General features: G+C 37.7%; 1 protein-coding gene and 1 pseudogene across 1 annotated transcript in view; one reads left to right on the forward strand and one right to left on the reverse strand.

The window, feature by feature from the left end:
* LOC143636203 (WD repeat-containing protein PCN-like) overlaps window positions 1–14,177 on the reverse strand; it is a 181,410-nt gene that overhangs the window by 22,411 nt on the left and 144,822 nt on the right. The gene's annotated exons all lie outside the window — the stretch shown is intronic.
* LOC143636177 (SNF1-related protein kinase catalytic subunit alpha KIN10-like) lies at window positions 3,003–13,694 on the forward strand (annotated as a pseudogene).

Here is a 14,177-nt window from a genome sequence, read left to right on the forward strand (position 1 = left end):
GGGGGCAGAAGAAGGATGATGGAGATAATAACAGTGGATGGGGTGGTGGTGGCAGTAAGAAAAGCTCAGGTGGATGGTGATGGTAATAAAGTAGTAATGTTTGGAAATATCCTCCTGTTTAATATTATTATTAATATTGTTGTTTTAAACTCTAGTATTTTAGGATGGATGGATGGATGGATGTTTGTTTTGTTTATTTGGACCCTGTTTAACTCTTGTTTAATTATCAACCTAATGAAACTCAAATCAAATCAGGTATTTACTTGCTTAATATTTATAGTAATAACTGTTAAACGAGTTACATAAATAGTTAGTTATCTGGTGAAGGAAGGTTGGTGACGATGGGTCAGAATTCCACTATTGAAAATGACTTGATTAAGACTGAAATTTTTAAAATTTGTAGAAAAGTGAATAATTTATATCCACTGCTTATCTATGTGTAGAATTTGTATTTTCCAATATTGAAATTTGAATATAAGAAAACCATTTAAGTAAGGATTGACTAGAACCAAAAAAAAATACCCTAAAATAATTTAAAAGGTATACATATACCTACAAATTTATGCTCATCTAGAACCGAGTATGCTCCCCTCCAAAAAACGATGAAAGGCATGACGCATAACATTAATAATTCAAGCTTATAAGAGAGGACAAATAATATATAACAATAAGACCATCCACAATGCAAGTGGCCCTTATCATGTGCCCTTATCATCTACCAATGCCACATAAGCTAACTAACATCAAAACTTTTCCTTCATTATCATGTGGGTCCCACACCTCTTCTCACAAAACACCATTCTCATTCTCCCTTTTTAAGCCCTTAGCTAAGGGCTTTTTCCACTCTCTCTCATCCATGTCATTAATCACATCATTAAGGGCAACTAAGGGCTCTTTTTTTTCCTTGCATTGGAGATGGTCTAATGGGTTATGACAAATATCTTTTTCTACATACGACAGACATCTTTTTCTGTGTTATGTTTGTAACTTTAATTTATAAGCATTGTGGGTGTTTTATCTTTATCATTTCCTTTCGTTTACTAGTACGTTGAATAATGTAATTGATACGGATCCGGATACGCTTGAAGAACCACCCGACCTCAGTCATACAAGTATTGGGCCGGTCATAATTCGTGGCTAGCATTGGACCATCGAGTTATTATCAAGACCCATTCCAACCATCTTTTATTTTAAGTATTGTTTAAAATTTAGACTTTATCATTTCCTTAATTGTTGGGATTTTCTTTATGTTTCTCTCTTTAATTTTTCTATTTAACATTGTAATAAGAGGTTGGAATGGTATGCAATTTATTTCAAAGAAAGATTATTATTTTCTCCTTACGAACAGGTTCTTGTTCGGTTTTCTCCTTTCGGCCGACCGAAGGAGGTTTATTCAAGCTAGGGTTTATAGCTGTTGGAATATCGTATGCCCGAGACACGTAATTAGGTTAATGTGGCTAGTTGTGTTTGATCCAAGTCGGGTCATACCCAATAACGAGTTAGACACACACCAATTATGTATTTGTTGAGATATGATCTATAAAACAAATACAGAACACGACACATTCAGAAATCGGGTTTCTGAATAATTACTTGAAAGTGTTAAATAAATTAATTGGTTAATTTATTTATTCAAATAATTATTATTGGAATGATTATTTAACTATGTGTTCTTTTGTAAAAAGGTTTATAAAAGATGGGGTGTTTATATATTTATTTTATACTTTATAAAATAAATAAAATAAAAATAAAAAAAAAAAAAAAAAAATATAATAATTGGGGCCGGTTTTGGGTGGGCCCCACACCCCATGTCTTGGTCAATATTTTGTCATGAAAAGGTTGAGTGTGAACTTAACCATAAACCTAACACCATGTTGGATGATGGTGTGTAATGATAAAAGATCAAGATCAAGATACATTATAATAACACTTTCAAGTAAACAAAAACACAACTCTTCCTTTCTTTCTTTCTTTCTTGTTTACGGCCAAAAGAAAAAGGAAGGGCTCGGGTCTCGGGTTTTTCGTGTTCAAGCTTCCTAGCATAGCTCGGTGTGTGTTGGAGGCTCGGGGTATATTCCGTTTGAGGGTTTTCCTTTGAAAGTCTAGCATTCACATCATCATCTTCTTCAACCATCTACTAAACTCTTAAAGGGTTAAGAATGTAAGTGTTTACAAGCTTGATAGTTTAGCTTTTCCGTATCATTTGATCCTTGCTTCGGGTTTCTAGTAAATAGATTATTGGTAATCTTATAACATGAATAAACTAGGTTATTCATGAACATATACATATATAAACACATGGATACATATGTTTAGTTTGTAAATATCACGCTTCCGCCTTAATTGTGACTAGTTAAATGGTTAACTAAGCTTGTTAATTTCATAGAAACCCAACAATAGCTACCCCTAATAATAATCCGTATCAGTAATGATTTATTTTTCTGTCTAGGTAAGGCATTTAGTTTGTTATAAATAAGTAAGGAAGAGAATAAGTAATATTCAGATTTTCTCAAAAGCTCTCATGATACACTAAACTCTTATCCAATACTCCATCCAATAGGGGATTTAAACTAAACCCTACATGATAATAATAAAAAAAGATGGAAACAAAACAATATAACAAATTATTTTTCTTTCAATATCTTCTCTCAAGTTGGAGCGTAAAGGTCACATACTGTATTTTAACTATCTTTTGTAAACCGATCAAACACTCATTCGTTCAAGTTTGCGTTTTAAAAGGAAAACCCAAATTGAGCGCCTATAGTTGTCTACGATGGTTAAAAAGTAATTTGCTTGTCTAATTGACGAAGTTCATCATCTTCCCTATATGTCACGATACAAGAGTTTACTGTAGATATTGCTCAATCTTAAAGACTAAGTTATAATAATAATAATAATGGAAACATAATAAAAAAAAGGAAACAAAATAACACAATATTTTTGTTCCAATAATAATAATAATATATGACACCCTTAAATAATTTGTTCTCTGTTTCATTATTACTGATATTCCTATGGAGGGTTTTTGATGCTGCTTTTGTCAATATTTATACCTTGAATACCTGATCATAATAATCGTCTTCTCTTAATTAATTCATACTCTTTCTGTATCTTCTGATCACCACAGGTACCGTTGTTTTATTATTAGTTTTACTTTCAATATACCGAACAATATATATGTATATACATTAATAATTTTAGACATGCTAATTTATCAAATATAAATTGTTCTGCTATATAGAAATAACATAACCTAACCTAACATGATGGATGAAAGTAATGGAATACGCTTACCAGCTTTATCAAATTATAAACTGGGCAAAACCCTAGGCTTTGGAGCTTTTGGTAAAGTTAAAGTAGCTATGCATATTTTGACTGGGATCAGAGTTGCCATTAAGGTTCTTGATCGCCAGTCGATCGATGAATCCGGAGGAGAAAATGGTAATATTATGACTAGTTTATGTTCATTAACTTGCCTCTTAATATTATACATATCAAATATGTTGGTGGTTGTGTTTTCAGTGAGAAGAGAGATCAAAATAATGAGGCTGTTTTCGCATCCGCATATCGTTAAGCTTTTTGAAGTCATAAGAGACGCAGACAAAGTTATATGTGATCATGGAGTACATGAACTGCGGTGAATTGTTTGATTATATAACCGAGAACCGTAGGCTTGAGGAGGATCAGGCTCGCCGTTTCTTTTAACAAGTACATATGTTGCATAATTTGCATTGTACTATTTTTATGAAAATATTAAAAGAAGAGATTTTGATATGATAGTTACTATGTGTAGATTATTTCAGGTGTTGAGAGTTGTCATCATCATAGGGTGGTTCATCGTGATCTTAAACCGGAAAACCTGCTTCTTGACTCGAAAGGTAACGTTAAAGTTTCTGATTTTGGTTTGGCTAATGTTATGCGGGACGTGCATCTTTTGCAAACAACTTGTGGTCATCTTCAATAATTGGGGCTACCACAAGTTGTTTTCAAAAGATGCACGTCCCGCATAACATTAGCCAAACCAAAATCAGCAACTTTAACGTTACCTTTCGAGTCAAGAAGCAGGTTTTCCGGTTTAAGATCACGATGAACCACCCTATGATGATAACAACTCTCAACACCTGAAATAATCTACACATAGTAACAACTATCATATCATAATCTCTTCTTTTAATATTTTCATAAAAATAGTACAATGCAAATTATGCAACATATGTTACTCACTTGTTGAAAGAAACGGCGAGCCTAATCCTGCTCAAGCCTACGGTTCTCGGTTATATAATCAAACAATTCACCGCAGTTCATATACTCCATGATCACATATAACTTTGTTTGCGTCTCGATGACTTCAAAAAGCCTAACGATATGCGGGTGCGAAAAAAGCCTAATTATTTTGATCTCTCTTCTCACTGAAAACATAACCACCAACATATTTGAATACATGATATAATAAATATTAAGAGGCAAGTTAACGAACATAAACTAGTCATAATAATAATACCTTTTTCTCTACCGGATTCATCGATGGATTGCCAATCAAGAATCTTAATGGCAACTCTGATCCCAGTTAAAATATGCATAGCTACTTTAACTTTACCAAAAGCTCCAAAGCCTAGGGTTTTGCCCAGCTTATAATTTGATAAAGGTGGCAAGCTTATTCCATTATCTTCATCCATCATGTTAGGTTAGGTTATGAAGAAACACAAATCCGCCCCTCAAGGTATAACGAGTTAGTCCGAGGGTAATGGTTAAGTGTTCCCATGATGGGTTGTAATCCTTCTTGGCGCAGATGAGTATCCTGCAAAACAGAACACCGTGAGCTCGTTACGAGGAATTGGGGGGGGGGGATTCTCTCGTAACCACCCTCCGGCGTGAGAATCAGTATGTGGCAATATATGAGAATGTATTGAGAGAGGGTTGTAATATTGGATCGTGGATCCCCCACCGTTTGGAGATGTGTTGGTATTTATAGCCGAAGGAGAGAGAGGGTATGGCCAACCACCCTGTCAGCCTTTCCAACAACTATATTCTCCCCTCGTGCGGTTGTGGAGGTTCACTACTAGAAAAAGGGCTTCCATGACATGCGTGTCATAATTTTTGAAAATTAGAAGATTTATGACACTTATTTTTGTGTGTCATAAAACTAGTGTCATAAGTTGCGAAAATAAGTTTGTGTGTCATCCATGCCAGTCATCTTTCACTCAAAAATTAAAAACTCTTAACACCCCATATCATGATATGGCCATATAAAATACCCAAACCCATTTAATTTGACCTAATATCTTTCTCTCTTAACACCCAGTCAAAACTCTACCCCCTGCATATCAGCCAAGAACACCGGAATCCAAACACCACGGCCGGCCACGGAATCCATCACCACCATGACAAATGGCCACCACACCAGCCATGGACGCCATCACCACCACGTCATTCCGTCCCCACCACCAGACACAAACTCCAGAATTTTTGAAGAATTGAAGCACAATTTTGATTCTATTGAAGGAATTTTTGAAGGATTTCATCTTCTTTGAGGTATATTTCTTCAATTTTATCTTATTCTACTATTATTTGGCTAGGGTTTAATAATAGCATATGGTTGGCCTAAAATACAGTTTAGTTGTGTTTAGTAGAAGGTGGTGAATCCCTTATTAAATTGACATCGACCCACTATATGGACCAGCAATGAATTTTTCTATTAACAGAAAGTAAACAACTTTATTTGCCAAGCTTTCCTTCCTGACTTAAAATTTAGGTTTGAGAAAACTTAACATATGTTTATTACTTTATTTTGTTAAACAAATTTCTAAAAGAGTTAAGTTAAGAATCATATGATGTAGGCATTCAGGTTATTCAAGAAACTGCAAAGCAGGTGATGAACCTGTTATTCGAGAAACATTATGCTAATTGTTGTGTTCAGGAGATGGTGGTGAATCCGTTATTTGAGAAATGGGAAAAGCATGTAAACACGTTATAAAGTTAGCGTTTATGATGGTGGTTGTCGTCTCGATAACCGTTCCTGCTCAACTTTTTTTTTGTCATCGCTGCCAAGTTTGATTTCAAAAGCTAGGTGGCGGTGGTGGCACTGGTATCGTCTCTCAGTTCTGTAAGAGGCTGATGCAATGATGCTCGATTAAAGCAGGTGTGTGTATATTCCAAATTATTTCTTTTTGAAATTTGTCTTTTGGTTGTATTTTCTGATTTCAATCTTTGAACGGTGCAAGTTAGGTTTTTGATGAAATGCTCGACTTAATACATGTAGCTTGCTAACAGTTGAAACCGAAACTTATGATACTATGATTTATAGTTGCAGACATACTACTACTGAGGGCTAGGGTGTTGATCCTTGGTAGTTGGTACACTGCTAATTGACAATATCGTTTTTTAATAGAGTTGTTAGTCCCTTATACAAAACCATGCAAGTAATTGTTGGAAGTCAACATGTTGAAATTGAAAATAAAAGTCATGTTAAGGTTTTATACATAAGTTGCGGCTTCTGTGGATCTCATTTGTAGCAATAGTAAATTAAAACAAACATGTACATTTATGAGAAAATAATTGTTTTGAACACTTCAAAGTTTACAACTGTTATTATGTCACACAATGCATGTGCGTAGTTTAAAATTATTACCTATATTTATTTTTGCTCGGTTTAACGGTTCCGTTGCGAAGCACGGGTCCAAAATGCTAGTATTTTTTTATTAACTAACAGTTATATCTCCATGACAGTTACTATTTATTTATTTTAAAATTTATGTGATTTGATGAAGGGATATAACATGTGTGGATATTGATTGTAGGTTGGATTGGACTTGTCTTATATTTACCTTTTTCTATCTCCAATTTGTTCATTTAATATACTCTTTTTTTCATATAGTTTAGAGTAAACATGAAGTCGTATCACTCAATTATTTAAACTAAATGAAGGTTGCCGATATATTTAGAGTTTTGAAAGAACATATGTGCATCAGTGTAGCGTATTTGTTAAATAAAAAGGCTGTTCAATTGATAGTCTTTATAATTATTTGTAAAAAAAGTCAACATATGTGCATCAGTGTAGCGTATTTGTTAAATAAAAAGGCTGTTCAATTGATAGTCTTTATAATTATTTGTAAAAAAAGTGCAGCCCGATAATCTGTTATAACTCGAATTACCCGACCTGACCTGACCCGGCTAACCCAAAACCGAAACAGAACCGTTCAAATTTAAAACCGATCCAAACTGACCCGTTACGAATGTTTAGTTTTGGTTTGGTTTTCACGGTTTGGGGTTTATCGGGCCTTTAAATAAAAAGGTTGTTCAAATAAAACAATAAAAAAAGGTTGCTTATCGGGCTAATACAGAGCCGTCTGTCCCTCGGAATTGTTTGGTTTCACCAACGGTTGCTTGTATTTATCCAGATGGGATGGACTAAACAGATCTTCCCAAGAAACAAGGTAACAAAACAAACTCTTGTTTTGTTAATAACTTTTTGTGTGTTTTTTAAGTCTTTAAATGTTTTTCTTTACATTTAGGACACTGGTTACGTTTGGACTGAATGTTCTCATGGGAAAGACGGTGCTAGCCGATGGTTCTACCATTGGAGCTTGGGACTCAACCAATGCTGGAACTTTAATGCGTTACACGGTTAAAAGGAACTACACCATCTACGGTTGGGAGCTTGGTAAGTGAACCCACTGTCCACACACTTCATTTGGACCAATAGACCAGATTTGGTTTTTAGGATCAAGCTCATCGTTGAGCTTCTAAATTTAAGCAATACCAGGCCACACTCGGGTCAAATAGTCATCGTTGAGCTTCTAGAAACACAATTATCTTATTGTATAAGCAGTAAAACTTTATACGAGCCTTAGCTATTTCCTACATATTTTATCACAATTTATAATCCAATGCTAATGTTCTAGTTCCTAGAATCTTGTTACCGATGCGTTTGTGAGGAAAAAACATAAAAAAGTTTCCAGATCAAACGTGTCAATTTTTTCTTTATTTTTATTAGATTAGATGCATTTTATGTTATTAACCAGTTACATAGTTTATTGTTTCAGAAATTACAACTACTAGATGTTAACAACTGGCTGAGATTAGAGACTGGACCGAAGACTTTAAGGATGCAATCAACAAGGTGGCTTTGTCTTTTTGACTCAATGAGGTTTGTTTTAATTTGTAAAATGTTATATAGAATTGTCTCATGGTTTGACCTAACGATTTTTGTTTAATTTTTAACTTAGGTTAGTGGAGGCAAACACGGATACACAGAGACAGATTTCGATGTTGTTCGAGAAGATTGGTCGGCGTATACACACCGTTTATATTTCGTTAGTGATATGTATTACATTAAATATTAACCAACACTTTTGTTAACTTGGGGATTATATGTAATAATTTGATTCATGATGTTTAATTTAGAAATGGAATGTATAATTTTGCTGCAATATTATGAGTCATTAATTTTAATATTATTAATTATGCAAAACAAAAGAAAACAAAAAAAATAAAAGTTATACAATGACATGCATCAATGCATGTCGTTAATTGGTGTCGTAAACACCAATATTGAAAACGCGTCATAAATGCATGTCAAATACGTGTGTCACAAATGGGTGTCATTAAAGGTGTCATAAAATATGACACACGAGAAGCGTGTCATATTCAATTTTCAATGACACACATTTGCGTGTCATCAGGGCCCATTGAAGGCATTTTTTCTAGTAGTGGTTGGTGTACATCATGGGTTTTTGACATGGACTTGTTGTACTATTTTGTACCGTCCTTGATGTTTTGTCCCATCCCCATTGGTTGGGTGATATTCTCAATGTAAATTCTTCCTTTTTGTCCCATGCTGGTGGAAATCTTTGCGCTACCATTCCCGAGGTGTCAGGGAATGTTTATATATTAGGCTATGGTTGTGGCACCATGAAGTCTGCCTAGCGCACAGTTTGTCCGCGTGTATCAGGCTACGGTTGTGGCTCTGAGTCTTCCGCCTAGGGCATAGATTATCCCCTTATCGGGTGTTACATTAGCTTGATGGTAGGTTTAGTACCCTACCCCTACAAGTCCCCCCTAGTCTGTAGTTGCCCTTTTAGAAGAAATGGGGGCTATAGACTTATCATAGACTTTTGACGGTTTACTCGTATTTGTAACTGTTTGTTGTGCACTTGGTAGTTAGCAAAAACCAATATCTTGTGCGACTTGTTTTGAGCTTTGGTCTACGTCTTTTGGCGTTGCCTTTTTTTGGCTTTTGGTTATTTAAAACCGTCATGACATTGCCTCATTTGGACATTTGGTTAACGAAAACCGTCCTTCGGCAGAGCCCATTATGGCGAGTGGTTTTCTGAAAACCCTCCCATGGCAGAGCCGTTTTTGGCGGGTGGTTATTGAAAACCATCCCATGACGGAGCTTGTTTTGGTTGGTGGTTATTGAAAATCATCTCATGGCGGAGCCTATTTTGGCAGGTGGTTATTGAAAACCATCCCATGGCGGAGCCTATTTTGACGGGTGGTTATTGAAAACCATCCCATGGCGGAGCCTATTTTGCCAACACTTGTCATCTTTCCATCCTTTCTGAAGTGATGACGTGTTTCTTGGCAGGAAAAGATGAATTAAATGAATGTCAGTGAAACGACGGTTTGACATGACGGTTTGACGACGGTTACACTTCGCAGTGCAGCTTTTTCGTCTGTGTCAGGCGCGTGGGCGAGAATCCCGGTGACGCACCCAGCTGTAACACATCTTCCTGCCATCTCGTTGGCGTGTCACCTGGCGATTGGATCACGTGGCCTTCATCCTTTCTGTACCCTCTCCTACATTAATTGCGATGGGTATAAAAGGAGGAGTTGCCTCTTTCGGATTTCATTATTCACCCAAACTCCTTTCACAACTCCTTTTTCTTTGATTCTTCTCTTCTGTTTTATGACCGAACCATCCCAGTCAACCAAACCCAAGAAGAGTAATACCATGGAGTTCGTCGGCTGCCGTGTGTCTGCCGAGGACTTCAACAACGTGGTCAAGGTTTATAACCTTGGCCCTGAGTTTGAGCCTGAGTTTTCCGCTCCGGGCAAGACGGCTCGACAAGCTCCTAACGCAAGATTGCCGTGTATAAGGAGTATTTTCTCCTGGGCAATTTTCGTTTGCCCGTTACTCGATTCCTACTGGAGGTTCTGGATGCCTTTTGTCTTCATCTGAGCCAAATACATCCACTCGGAATGGCTCGTCTCCGCCATTTCGAGTACACTTGTCACTACCTCGACATTACGCCCACGACTGACAAGATGGCGGCCTTCTACCAGTGGCGTTTGTCCCAGGGTTGGTATAATTTGTTTACCCGTCCCGGTGCCAAGGCCATTTCTTTGGAGGCGCCAAAGAGTTTGCACGAGTGAAAGAGTATGTTCTTCTATGTTAGCGCGCGTGTGGTTCCCATGTGATGCATTTTTCGGATGTGAAGGAGCTCCCGGAGCCTAAACCAGTCCCCTATTCTGGGACAGACTGGTTTACTACCTTACAGGTCAGCCTTTCCCCACTCCGTCACTACTCAGAGCGGCACTGGTGCTATTTGGCATGAGTCGTATTTGGGAGGATACAACTATGATTCGGGTCATCCATAACGGTGGTCAGGGTTAGTCCTTTACCTGTTCGTTACAGCCTTCCATTCATTTGTTTGATTTTTCTAATATTTCTGTCGTTTACAGAGGTGAAGGATCCCATGCTCCTCCTGCAACCTTCATCGGAGGGCACCAAGATCCTGCGCCGGAGGGAGTTGGTTCCTCGTGAGGAGCCAATCCTCATGAGGACTGCTCCAAACTTCGTGTTTCCTCTTCCTATGGGGCAGTCACTGCCTCCGCGGCCGCTGCCACCTCCCAGCTTCGTTAACCCAAAAGATGGTAAGTGTTAGCGTCTTTTTTTATATCCATTTCCTGACGTTCGGTTTGGATGTTTCAGGTAAACTGTCTCACGTTGTGTGCCTTCCTAAATGTATTGGGGATGGTGCACAAGGAAGTGTCTGGAAGACGGTTGCGTCTCCGAGAGATGCTGCCGCGAGAAACATCGTGGATGATGATGACAATGTCGTCATCATGTCCAATGTTCCATTCGGGCCGCCTGTATCTTCGTCCGCGACATTACTAGGCCCGCTTGGTTCTGGACTTTTGGCGTTGGCGCTGCGTTTTTCCCAGCCGCCTCCACACTTCTGTTGGTTTCTCCTTGCCTTCAGTATCGCAGCCTGTGACTGCTGTGACTGTCGTGGACACAAGTCCGCTCGTCGCCACCCAATTTTGGTGGTGGCAGGTCTTGTGTCTTCTGCAGCCTTTGCTCCTGGAACTGTTGTGGATACGACCGTCGTATCTACCAGTTCATCTTCTTGTTCTACTGCCGCTGGAACGTTCACTGTCCCACGCCATGCGGCGCCTACACCTGCGTGTGATGAAGAAGAAGAAGAGGCGCCTCGCCTTCTCAAGAAGCCACGTCTTGGTGGGTTTGTGAAGATGAGCAGTTTGGTTAAGTCTCCAGATATAACATTTTGCTGTTTTTTATAACTTTGTTTGTTATGACCTTTCTGACATCAACTATTATTGTTACAGGTGTTTCGAAGATCTCTTCTTCGGTGGACACTCCTGTGACTTCCACCGTCACCTCCTCTTTGGCGGCTGTTTTTTCAAGTTTGTCGATGATGACAAGTGTGGGCAACTTGTCTGAGGCTATGCCCACTGTACAGGCGATTACTTTGCCAATAATAACGAGTGTGGTTGGACCGCCTGAGGGCGAAACCATTGTGGCTACGGTGCCTGTGTCGATGGAATCTGTTATTCCGTCCGGCTCTCAATCAACGGCGTCAATTGAACCAATGAAGGTGATTGTGGACGAATTGCCCAAGGTTTCCGGCAGCGAGTCAGCGGGTATTTCGTTTGCTGAATTTATGAAGTCCAAGCAATCCTTGCCAGACAAGACTTTGTTCTTGATGGTGACGAGATTGTGCAGCCGCCCCCTTTTAGTGTTGGGGCGGTAGTACATGGTAGATTTTTTGATTTTCCTAGTAGCAGTGCGATGGTTCTAGCGGCGGGGTGTTAAATGTAGATATTGATCCTCGAAATTCCATTGAGGCGAACCAGATTTATCAGCCCAAATGGAACCCGCGGCGCTAATTTTGAAGACCCTTCTACTTGTATAGAATTTTTGGAACATGTTATTCCTTCTGGCGAGCGCATTGCTCGAAATCCAGCCTCGGAACAGTTTGTACTCCGATGCTGCTTTTCACCATGTCTAAATAATATATTGAACAATGTACTCCTTCTGAACAATGTATATATGTACACATAATCTGACATGCTAATTTATCAAATATAAACTGTTCTGTTATTATGTAAAAATAACCCAAGCTAACCTAACATGATGGATGAAACCAATGGAATATGCTTACCATCTTTATCAAATTATAAACTGGGCAAAACCCTAGGCTTTGGAGCTTTTGGTAAAGTTAAAGTGTTATGCATATCTTAACTGGGATCAGAGTTGCCAATAAGATTCTTGGTGGCAATCCATCGATGAATCCGGTGGAGAAAAATGTATTATTATTATGACTAGTTTATGTTCGATAACTTGCCTCTTAATATTTATTATATCATGTATTCAAATATCATCATCATCGTACTCAGTATATCCCACCAATAGCAAAGCTATGGTAGGGTCTGAGTAGGGTAAGATGTAGACAGTCTTACCTCTACCCCATAAAGATAAAGAGACTGCTTCCGGTGAGACCCCCGGCTCGATAATAGTTTTGCATCAAGCCTTGGACATAAGATAAGACCCCCGGCTTGATGTATTCAAATATGTTGGTGATTATGTTTTCAGTGAGAAGAGAGATCAAAATAATGAGGCTTTTTTCGCATCCACATATCGTTAGGATTTTTGAAATCATCGAGATGTAAACGAAGTTATACGTGATCATGGAGTATATGAACTGCGATGAATTGTTTGATTATATAACCGAGTACCGTAGGCTTGAGGAGGATCAGGCTCGCCGTTTCTTTCAACAAGTGAGTAACATATGTTGCATAATTTGCATTGTACTATTTTTATGAAAATATTAAAAGAAGAGATTTTGATAAGATAGTTGCTACTATGTGTAGATTATTTCACGTGTTGAGAGTTGTCATCATCATAGGGTGGTTCATCGTGATCTTAAACCGGAAAATGTGCTTCTTGACTCGAAAGGTAACGTTATAGTTGTTGATTTTGGTTTGGCTAATGTTATGCGGGACGGGCATCTTTTGAAAACAACTTGTGGTAGCCCTAATTATGCTTTACCGGAGGTAAAGATTTTTAGTCCACGTGGCGTATGTTTACAACTAGGATGCCACGTCAGCGAACCGACACTTTTTTTTATGTAGGTCGTCTCAGGGCGACTTTATGCTGGTCCTGAAGTTGATGTTTGGAGTTGTGGAGTTGTATTGTATTTGTATGCTCTTCTGTCCGGTTCTCTTCCTTTTGATGATACCTGTTCTGTATGAAAAAATTAAGGGTGTTTTTTTTTATACATGGAAATAAAACTAATATTGACATGATATTTGTTACTTGTTGGATAATTACGTTTCCAAATTTCTTTTCGCTTGGAGCACGTGACTTGATCAAACGGATGCTTACTGTTGATCCGGTTAACCGTATAATGATTTTTCTAAAACGTCAAATACGGGTTGGTTTTGGTTAAAGATAGTTTCAAACCTGTCATAACCGAACCGTCCCATTTACAAGATTTTCAACTTTATGAAGTATAATTAGAAGACATTGTTGAAAAGTTGGAGAAAATTAATGAATGTAATAAATAAAAAAGCTCTCATTTTTTTAGTATATGATTTAATTTTACTAAAATGTTCACTCATTTATCGTTTGTTTGAATATATATTATTAATATTATGTGTTATATATTTTGTTGACGTCATGTCATTTTTATTTTTATTTTTGTGAGTAATATTTAGTAGCAAAGTTTTATGCTCAATTATATTGTTCTGATCATGGTTAACCTTCAAAACCAATTAACCGAAACCGTTATAACGGATCGGTTATGGTTATCTATTAACCGGCACATTGGTTATGGTTATGGGTTTGGTCTAAACCCGCCCTAAACTGATCCATGCACACCCCTAATACAGATGGTATGAGATGAGATGGGTTCTATATTTGCCCTGAATAA

Source organism: Bidens hawaiensis, unplaced genomic scaffold (genome assembly GCF_021521415.1).
Source record: "Bidens hawaiensis isolate Kalapana, Puna unplaced genomic scaffold, B.hawaiensis_p1.1 tig00007801_1, whole genome shotgun sequence".
Classification (NCBI taxonomy): Eukaryota; Viridiplantae; Streptophyta; class Magnoliopsida; order Asterales; family Asteraceae; genus Bidens; species Bidens hawaiensis.